We start from the raw sequence: 10,443 nt of genomic DNA, 5'->3' as shown, positions 1-10,443 counted from the left end.
ACAAGCAAAAAAACAAAGTTTGAGAGTTTTGAAAACCCCTTTTTCGAACCCTTCACTAGGTACTACAAAATCATTGGTACAAAAGCCATACAAAGAAACCTTGATGTAGCGAGATAATTTCTGATGTCACTGCCACACTGTAAAAGTATTTAATAAAAACATAATAAAAAGGGAACTTCTTGGGCTCTGAGCCACTTGAATTATATTGGTTGACCATAAAACATACAATATCAAATACCTTATCCAATTACATACTTTATCCCCAGTACTCTAAGTCAGGAGAAAGAAAACAATTTATTTAAATCTTCTCCAGAGTGTTTGGTTAATTGATGATTTGGGGTTATTACTTATCCCTGATTAACTATCTCTAATAATGGACCTTATGCTTCTCTCACCCTGATAAAAGATCTCCTTTAGGACAATTACTTATACATTATTTTTTTTTAAAAAAATCATTGATTGAAATAACAGTTGCATATTTTCAGTTATAGCGATGCAATTTTAGAAATGCCTAATTAAAATGTAAATTGGAAAGATTTCACCATATCAGAAAAGAATCTAATCAGAAGAGCTCTGGTGCTTGTTCATTCTACTATCTATTTGCTGCTGGGGATCATTTCAAAGCCCATCTTTAGACAAATTTGATTTGGACACTGTAAATCTTCCAATAAAGACTGTCCTCTCTAAAGTAGGTCAGACATCCACTTTACTTACATTGTTTTCAGTGTGTTGTAGGTTACAACAAACTGAGATTAAAATGATCTTAGTCAGTAGTGGGATTCAAATATGTGAACAACCGGTTCTCTGTGTGGTGGATGCCGCTTCTGGAAGTCCATTCTGGCCCTGGGCAACAAAAAATTAGCTACTGGTTCTGCCGAAGTGGTGAAAACTGGCTGAATCCCACCACTGATCTTAGTGTATATTTGAAAACAGAGTCATTAAACTAAATGCTTATCCTGAATATCAACGCTTGTATGTGAATGCATGTTGTGGAAACATTTTGCCTTATGTTAATTAAGAAAAAGTAGAGAGTAGAAATAATGCATTCAGCTGAGTTAGCCTTCCTTTGTTTTCTGAGTCTTGTTATTCAGGTTAGGTAGGACAGGTTTTCTAGTTGTGTTGAGCATTAACTTCCAGTATTCCCAGTCATCCTTGCGCCATGTTGGCAGGAAATTCTGAGAGCTGAGGTCCAACAGATTTGGATGGCACCTAATTGAAGAAGAGTACAGTAAGACAAGAATGTACTAGTATTATGGTTGGTCACATAGCCAGATATTTAGACTAATTTTCACATGTTTATCCACTTATCAAGTTCTTATCTTGGGATAGGCAGATGTTGTTTTATGGTGTTAAACCCATTGTTGCAGTTTCTAAATTTTGGGGTATGGCACTCAGTGTGCTGATAACCACTGGGACTATCATGGTTGGTTTATGCCATAATCTTTCAACTTCAGTTTTCAAATCCTGGTATTTTCTGATCTTCTATAATTCTTTATCTTCTATTCTACTGTCTTCTGATATTGCTGCATCCATTATTCACACTTTCTTCTTTTCAACCACAATTATATCTGGTTATTCTGAACCAAGACTTTGTCACTTTATATTTGAAAATTCCATAATATTTTAATCTGCTCATTTTTTTTACTAATTTTTCAACTGCATGTTCGAACCATTATTTTTTTTTGATACTGACACATGATAATTTTTGCAGATGTTCCAGTGTTTCATTTTGGCAACTGTGTTATATGATTATTTATTATTAGCTTGTGTGATCTTCTTCTATGAGCTGAATATATCTTTTGCTTTTTTGAGTAAACTTCACTTTGAATCATTTGATGATTTTTCAATTCTGTCCTTCATTGCATTAGTTTGAATAGCTTGCTCTTGAGCCACCAAAATCAAGCCTTCAGTTTCTTTTTTTTAAATGTTCCAGCTTAAAGAATGTATCTGAAAATCCTAAGATACTTATTTTGTTCCTTTCCTTCCTGCTAATTCCAAAAAATGTAAGTGATGAGAAGAAGTAGGGCTAGATAATGAGAGGTAAGAACATCCTCATGGTGCATGAGATGATCTTACTTTTGCTAAGAAAAAGGCCAAGTTATGTAAAGATGACTATATAGTTAAGTGGTTGGAGTTTGCTATTATTGTTTTATTACTATTATTTTCTAAGTGTTTAATATTGAGTTCCTCATCCATCACAACTGCAAGATGGACAGCTACATGAATTGATTTAGTAAATAAATAAACTTAAAATACTGTATTACTTTTGAATAACAAGTCAATAAGACTTAATCCCCAAAGAGCCTTTATGATGTTACTTTATGTTTCTGCTTGTATAAATAGACAGAAGCTTTCCTGACACTCAGGTCAGCTTCCAGAAACACTTAACCAAATAAAGTGCTTATAAAATCTGACGCATTTCTTTTGAATGTGGGAGAGTGGGAAAACATTCAATGTAATCACTTTAGTTTAGGGATTGGAGTGGTTAACTCCCTTCTAGCCCAGTCTATTATGGCAAGTGAGCTTGGAGACAAAATGGATGAAATGTACGGTATATAAAAAAACAAGACCATAGAAGCTGTGTTGTGGTCCATTTTTCATTCAGTTTTTTTAAAAGCTTGGAAACAGTCCTATAGAATGATGTGAGCTGAAATCAGGATTCACATCTTCTGAAATGCCAGATGGTAGGAAGTGTAGGAATATTCTGATCTGAAAGAGGAAAGAAAGAGAGAGAGAGAGGTTAAGTATGGAGCTTCCGCCTTCCCCCAGTAAGGCTTTAGCACTCTTTCTTGTATGTTATATAGTTTAACATACAGGAAACATGATGCCCCTGTGGAGCTTAATAAAGGAAAAGTGATTGATCAGCTTGTACAGTGTATGTATTAAGGAGTATTAATTGCTGTACAGATAACGAGCAATGTGAAACTAATAGAAAATGCTATGACTACACTCTTCTATAATAATATTAAAATTTGCTGTTGAGTACAATATCAAAAGCAGAATTTAAACCAACGTGAAGTTTCCTTTGAAGGCCATGCTTTTTGCCATTCTACTAAGGTTTATGGTGTTTGAACAAACATTCTGATTTATTTAGGAACCTTATCTTCATGGGAAGACTAGTTGTATGGGCAAAATTTCTCCATGAGTAATGCAAATCCTGACCAGGTCTTGATTATTTTGGGATCTTCAAATCTTCCTCCTTTAAGGGGACGAGGGGATGCAGAGGGAGGAGGGGGATTGTTTTTGATAATGATATCTCACATATTATATAAAACCACGGGGCATTTTTACAGTTTTCATCCTCCCTGAGACCAGACATCCATATACAGTATGTGCACCTGCGTTCAAAAAAATTAAGGTGGTGGTGTCCATGACCATGTGATTGAAGCATATTGTTTTTACATGTGGTAACATAAAAAGAGTAGAACTTCAGCCATGAAGTAGGGTCCACCATCTTAACTTTTTTGACCCTCCACCCTCCTACAAACAATCCTCTCCCTACTCAAAGTTCATAAGAACCAGACATGGTAAAATTATTTCAAGAGTTGATACTGAAAAATCCCATAACTGCCTCTTCTAATCTACTTAGGCCAGCAATCATAAGTGAATTAGTACTAGACAGTGTCTAAAGATAAGTCCACCTTTCTCTGCACCACAAAGACCAGTGTTGGAGACAGTCTGAAACCCTGTTCTCGGAAGATCAGAGGGATCCTGATATTTACCTTTCTATTAGACTTAGCGTAGACTTTCTGTCGAATATACTACCATTCTTATAGACAATCATTTTTTTGATATCTAAAACTACACACTCTAAAGTTTCATAGTAGATTCTAAGCACAAGCAATGTAATATTAGCACAATTTGAGTGGATTAAGCTATGAATTCTTACACTATCTCTTCATCATTGCACGTAGTTCCCCAAAGCTTGTTTAGTTTGGATTTCTATCCAAACTGTAATTTTCATGTTCCTCTGCTCAAAATATTGACATAATTTTGAAGAGGAACTTGCATTTGTACATTTAATTTATTTAGATTGGACTAAACAGTCAGGAGCAAAAGAATAAGATCTAAAAAATACCCCAGTTGACTTAATATAGATTGTTTAGGGTTGGAAAAATAAATTCAGAATGATTCATTTGAAATTCAGAAGATACAAAAATCTTTTGCAGATGATGGCTTTTCTTACATGTTGCCCTTCATCTTTTTGCTGCGTAAAGTAACTTTTGCATAGCTGGTTACAGGAGGCTAAAACACATGAAGAACAGTTACAGGAATTGGATATGTCTATTTAAATGAAAAAAAGGACTGGGGTAATGTGATAGCAGTGTTCCAATATCTAACGGGCTGCCACAAAGAAGAACGACCTATTCTCCAAAGTACCTGAAGGCAGAACAAGAAACAATGGATGGAAAGTAATCAAGGAGAGAACCAACCCAGAAATAAGGAGAAATTTCCTGATAGTGAGAATAATTGCTTATAGCTACTCATGCATTTGTTATCTCCCAAATGGACTATTGCAAACTGCTGTATGAGGGGCTGCCTTTGAAGACCAACCAGAAGCTACAATTGATTCAAAATGCAGCAGTATAGGTAGTTACGGATGTTTAAGACCCAGCTCTTTCTCTAGGCCTTTGGACCAAAGTAACTAGAATCCCCACGTTTAGGAAGTATAATGTAGTTTAGCTATGTTCACTATAAATTGGGTACTTTATTTTAATGATATGGGACTCCTCAATTTACAATCATTTGTTCAGCATTCAGTCATAGTGGTGCTGAACAAAGGGACAAAGGTTTCCCATGTACATTATTTTAATATCCCAGAATGATATAAGAGGTGATGCAGCATGAAAATGAAAACTATGTCACATAAAATCCATTGAAGCTGGGCAACTATAATAAAATTAAAATTAAAATTAAAATTAAAATTAAAATTAAAATTAAAATTAAAATTAAAATTAAAATTAAAATTAAAATTAAAATTAAAATTAAAATTAAAATTAAAGATAAGATAGATAGATAGATAGATAGATAGATAGATAGATAGATAGATAGATAGATAGATAGATAGATAGATAGATGATAGATAGCTTCAGGCCCACACTGTGACTTAGCATGTATGTGTTCCTATAACATGTCAGAACAACATTACATTAAGAATATTATTACTAATTAAAGTGGCTGTTCTCACATTCTTTCCTGCTTATTTTTAACGGACCAAGGTAGGGATCCATGATGTCCTGATATGAATCCAGCAGCCGTTAAAAGAAGTTGTTGACACCAGACTCTTCTATCAACATTATGCTCTTGTTAAGTACATCACTGTCAGAAAAACAGGAAGGAATTGAGAACTTTTTACGATAAAAGGTAAGATGTAAATGGTTTGAAAAATTAAGTTAGAGTTAATAAAAAATGAATAGAAAGAGACTTTGCACGGCAAATCACATACAGAGCAGTGAGCTAGGTGTAGATGTTGTCAAAGAATTTTATGGTCTCAAAAGCCACACTCGCCCACTCCCAGTCCTTCTTTATTTATGTTCTTACATTAGTGAACTGTCCTCTGTAATGCTGGTATGTAATGTCCATTCAATGACAACTAAAAATATAAGAGACTAACATTATAATCTTAGCTATGTTCCCAAAGGACTCAACTAAGTCCCAAATGGGCTCATAGGATTTATTCTTCTTAGGTAAGAATGTATCAGATTACAGACTAAGACTTAGTAGTATCAAATGTGAAACTCTACACCACACTTTTTTACATTCTCAGTTATATAGAATAATTATATGACTAAAGACAATCTAAGAAGAAGTAGAATACCATTCTTCTTTCCCCTCCCCCACCCCAGTCCCATCACAACTCACTCTACTTTTAAGTTAGTTTGTTTTCATGAGTCTCTCCCCCACCCCCTCCCCCAACCTTGCGTTACTTTATAACTTTGGTTTACCATTTTGAGTGGTATTTAATTGAGTTCATGTGCAAGCCTCTGGAGTTACAGCTTGTGGCTTCAATAAAACTGTTCTTATTTTCAAATAAAAGCAAATCCAAACAGCATTTGAGCCTTCTTGTTGGGCATGGAAAAAGAAGATGCAGCTGAATTTTTCTAAATTAAGTGTCACTTTTCTAATGAATACCTTGAAATGAATCTTGCAAGACCATCAGGAGATTGTAGGAAATAGCAACCTAACACACTATGAGCAAATCATGCATTTTTACAGACTGTACTAACATGAACAGAGTTGAGTTTCTCTCTCTCTCTCTGTTTCTCAAACAATTCATAAGGTGGCAGACAACTAAATCTTTCAGGAATTCTGGTGCCACTGTCAAAATATTTTCCTGAAATCTCTGTCCTTGGGAACACACAGTATGCCAACCAACCGAGCAGAAGGTCCCTGTCAGATGGTATGAAAAAACTATGGAAAAAGGAAGTTAACCTCTTCCTTTTTTCAGGACATCACCCCAGCATTCTAAGTGGTAAAAATAAAATAAAATAAAAAAAAATTGCCACTGACATTTTGTCAGTCTGCTTATAGCTACTCTGATATATATTCTGCAGTCTGGTAACTATTATGGTGAGGCAATCAATATTTCTCTCTTCAACAGAGGGGTATAAATAATGATTTCCAATAAAACCTAATTCAGACTGTTCTGACTAGAGAGAAGAGACAAGTCATTGAGAACGGTGCACTTAAAGCGTCCTTCTTTTTAAAAGCCTGAATAATGGAAGAAGATCTAGTGATAAGGTGTGGGAGAGAACATGTGCTCATGCATGCATGCATATATACACAGAGAGACACACAAGGATTTGGCCCAGAGCAGTCTGCTCTACTAATGGCTGTAAGCTGATACCCATAATGAAATAAAAATGTCTCATCCTAAGCACATAGCTCCACAATTATTACCAGCACTGGGCCTTCTTTACAGTCTAAACAATGTGCACTGGAACTATATTTTCTCCATCAGAAAAACAGGGCCAAAGTCTGCACAAATAAAGGAAGATGCTTATTTTTATGGGACATATTTTTGCCCTTTTAGTAACCTCTCAGTGGTGGTTTTGGAGGCAGTGTCTGCCATTTTAAATGTAATAAGCAGGAAGGAGGAAGTGTAATGCAGAAGCTAATACAATGTTGGAAGAATAAGCTTTATAAAACACACCTGTACCAACACACGGATAGACAGACCTGCTTGTCTATCCATCCAGGACTCTTACCTATGGTCTACATATATCTATACTGTGTACCAGAGAAATAATTGTATTGTTGATTTACATTTAATTTATCCCATCTGCATAGGTAATCTATCCCATAGGTAGGCAAAATAAAAATAGCAACCTAGAAGTAAGGAGAAATTTCCTGACAGTTACAACAATTAATCAATGGAATGACTTGCCTGCAGAACTTGTGGGAGCTTCAGCACTGAAGGCTTTTAAGAAGAGACTGGACAACCATTCGTCTGAAATGGTATAAGGTTTCCTACCTGAGCAGGGAGTTTGACTAGAAGACGTCCAAGGTCCCTTCCAACTCTGATATTCTGTTTAAAAAGATACCGTTCTGTTAAAAAAACATGTTGTGAAGCAGATGAACTAAAAATAGTTCCAAAAAATATTAACGGTTCATAAGAAAATGCAGTAGAAGATTGAAAACTATCTGGACACACACACACACACAGAGAGAGAGAGAGAGAGAGAGAGAGAGAGAGGGAGAGGGAGAGAGAGAGAGAATAAAAGACTGTGAATATCACTATTGGATTTATTGCACAATATTTATGTATTTTTAATACACACACACACACACATGATCACTATCATATATATCTACAATTTATTTTTTAAGATTTTTTTTTCTTTTCAGAACTATATATTTTGGATGCAGTGATTTTTCTCAATCATTAGTAGTCCAGTGTTTTTCAATGTTTCTTCCTTATTTCTTACCACATAATTTCTATTTTGGACAGAAAGTTAGATGTCATTACAAAGAGCAGAGATGCCAGATTTTAGCTTGGAAATGTGTCTGTTTGAATTCTAAGAGTTAATCAGACATAGTTATGGCATGGAATATCTTTATGTAAATCAGATCTATTTCTTTTTCATAAAATATCAGGGATATGAAAAAAATATAATTCTTTATGAAGTTCACTTATTTAGCAAGTTCATTGTGCAAGTGGTATTTGGTTATTGAATACAAAGGATGTTTCAGTTCCTCCTCTCCATTCTTGTATCTGCTTTCAAAGGAAAATCGGGCGAGGCAAATTGTTTTCTGGTTTAATTGTTCTTTTATTCTAAGATTATCTCCTTGCTTACAACAACATTACTTCTCCTAATATAACAGTGTGCCTGTCCTAAAATAGAACTATTAGTAAATTGCTCAAAAAGTTAGTCAAAGATTTCAGTTAAACCTTAACTGTCAACTAGACTCAGCTTCATCTTTTGCTTAATGCCTTTGAATCCTCTTCTCTCTATGGACATCTATGACAGAACATTGCATAGTTCTCTTCCTGGCAAAGTGATTTCTATGCCAAGTCCTCTTTGAGGATCCTGAATCATACTTGGAGTCTACATAACCAGCACCTGAGATGGCTTAGTTCTATGTTTGCTAGCTAGCCATTTTCATCTCCTGTTGTGAGTACAACTTCCATACTACCAGTTTCTTGTCAGCCTCTTATCTAGTTCAATTTCTTCACCCTATGTGAGACACTCTCTATGTGTGATATTCTATTATCTGGTTATCTTCCAGCTATTTCCCAGGTTGAGATGGGAAATAGCTGTTCGTGTTCAAATACCTAGCAATCATGTTACAGGACAGCATATCCTTTATTTCTATAAGCTATAGAAAGTTGAAGTTTATCACTGTGCAACTTTGTTTTGATGATTCAGTTCATTTGTGATTCTTTCATCTCAGGGTGCTTTTTATTAATGACTGCTACTTTTATTAAATGCTGGTGATGTTTAAATGGCATTGTTCACTTTTAACAGGCTATGGAGTAGCTTTAATTGGATAGAGAGTTTATGTTAAGTGATATTGATAGCTATGAAATCTTGTAACCCATGTTTAAAAGGAGGTATTTTACCTCCCTCATTTTTAAAATACCACTTAACATTGAGCATACCATCTGCCTCTGCACATATACTTCAGTCCTAATGTTTTATTTCATTTTACAGTACACAAATGCAGCAATATACATACCAACTAAGGTTTTTTTCCATAAGTATTGTATTTTTTCAGATTCAGAATTCCCTTCAAGCATACTAATACTTTACTATGTCTGAATGGTACCATTTTGCTACATAGGAATATTAGGAGAATGAATTTGCTTTTAGAGTTAGCATATCTGTTGCTTCCATTTTTGTGAATTGTAAGGCATGTTTAGGAAGATGGCTTCTATTTAAAAAATAAGTGAATACTGAGTTTTGTAAACTTAATAATACATCTCATATGTTTAACATAGAATCCGATTCCCCAGTTTAGTTTCATGTTATCACCCTAGTTCCAGTTTCCCATACTGCTTCAGGTGAAAGACACTATATGCCAAGTGCATTCAAACTGTATTGCCCAGGTTAAACTGTTCATTCCTGGATCTCCTCACGGTTTGCAGTTATTTAATTTCAGTCAGAAGGAGCTCCTTCTGTTTCTCCCTCCAGGTATATCATCATCAATCTTTCCTTGCACTTTTATGAACATCTCCCAACATGCAACATTTTAAAAAAAAACTCAGTCTCCAGAGCTTTTACTGTTCAGTTATTAATAAACCTTCTTTTGATAACCTTCATTATAAGGCATAATGGAATCTCTCTCTCTTCATGTAAAAGGTAGATCTCATGTGCTTCAAACTGAAAGAGCAGAAAGACAGAACAACAGCTGGTTTCCATCAATGAACAACTTTTTATGAGGGCATTCAGTCTTTTTGCCCTGCTTAAAAACCATTTCAAATACTCCCTAATTTTGGGGCTGCCAATCTCAGTCTACCCAACTCAAAGGCTTACACTGAAGAAATAAAATGATAAGGAGAATTATATATAGCCCCTGAACTGTCATTGGAAATAAATGTGTTAGCAACATTCAGTAAAAATAGAATCTGAGATTATCGCATGATACTACTTTTCTGTGGAAAAAAGCCAAAGTATTTGCAACATGTTTGGTGTATTTTGTGTGTGTGTGTGTGTATGTATGTGTATGTATGTATGTATGTATGTATGTATGTATGTATATGTATGCATGTGCATCTTCTTCATTTTCCATTTCCATTGCAAAAATCACATTTCTGGTGATAAGAATACAGAGAAAATGAAGCACATACCTACATATATGATTTGTAACACAGACAATCTGAGTAACTTTACCATTCCAGCTCTTTATTTACTTCTTGGCTGGGCTCAGTAACTAACATCAGCATTTGTGAGTATTCATATGCGCAATACGTATCACATTATTTGTAGCATTTTTATATGC

The sequence above is a fragment of the Vipera berus genome (assembly GCF_964194415.1).
Source record: "Vipera berus genome assembly, chromosome: 1".
Taxonomy (NCBI): domain Eukaryota; kingdom Metazoa; phylum Chordata; class Lepidosauria; order Squamata; family Viperidae; genus Vipera; species Vipera berus.
This window is presented reverse-complemented; position numbering follows the sequence as displayed.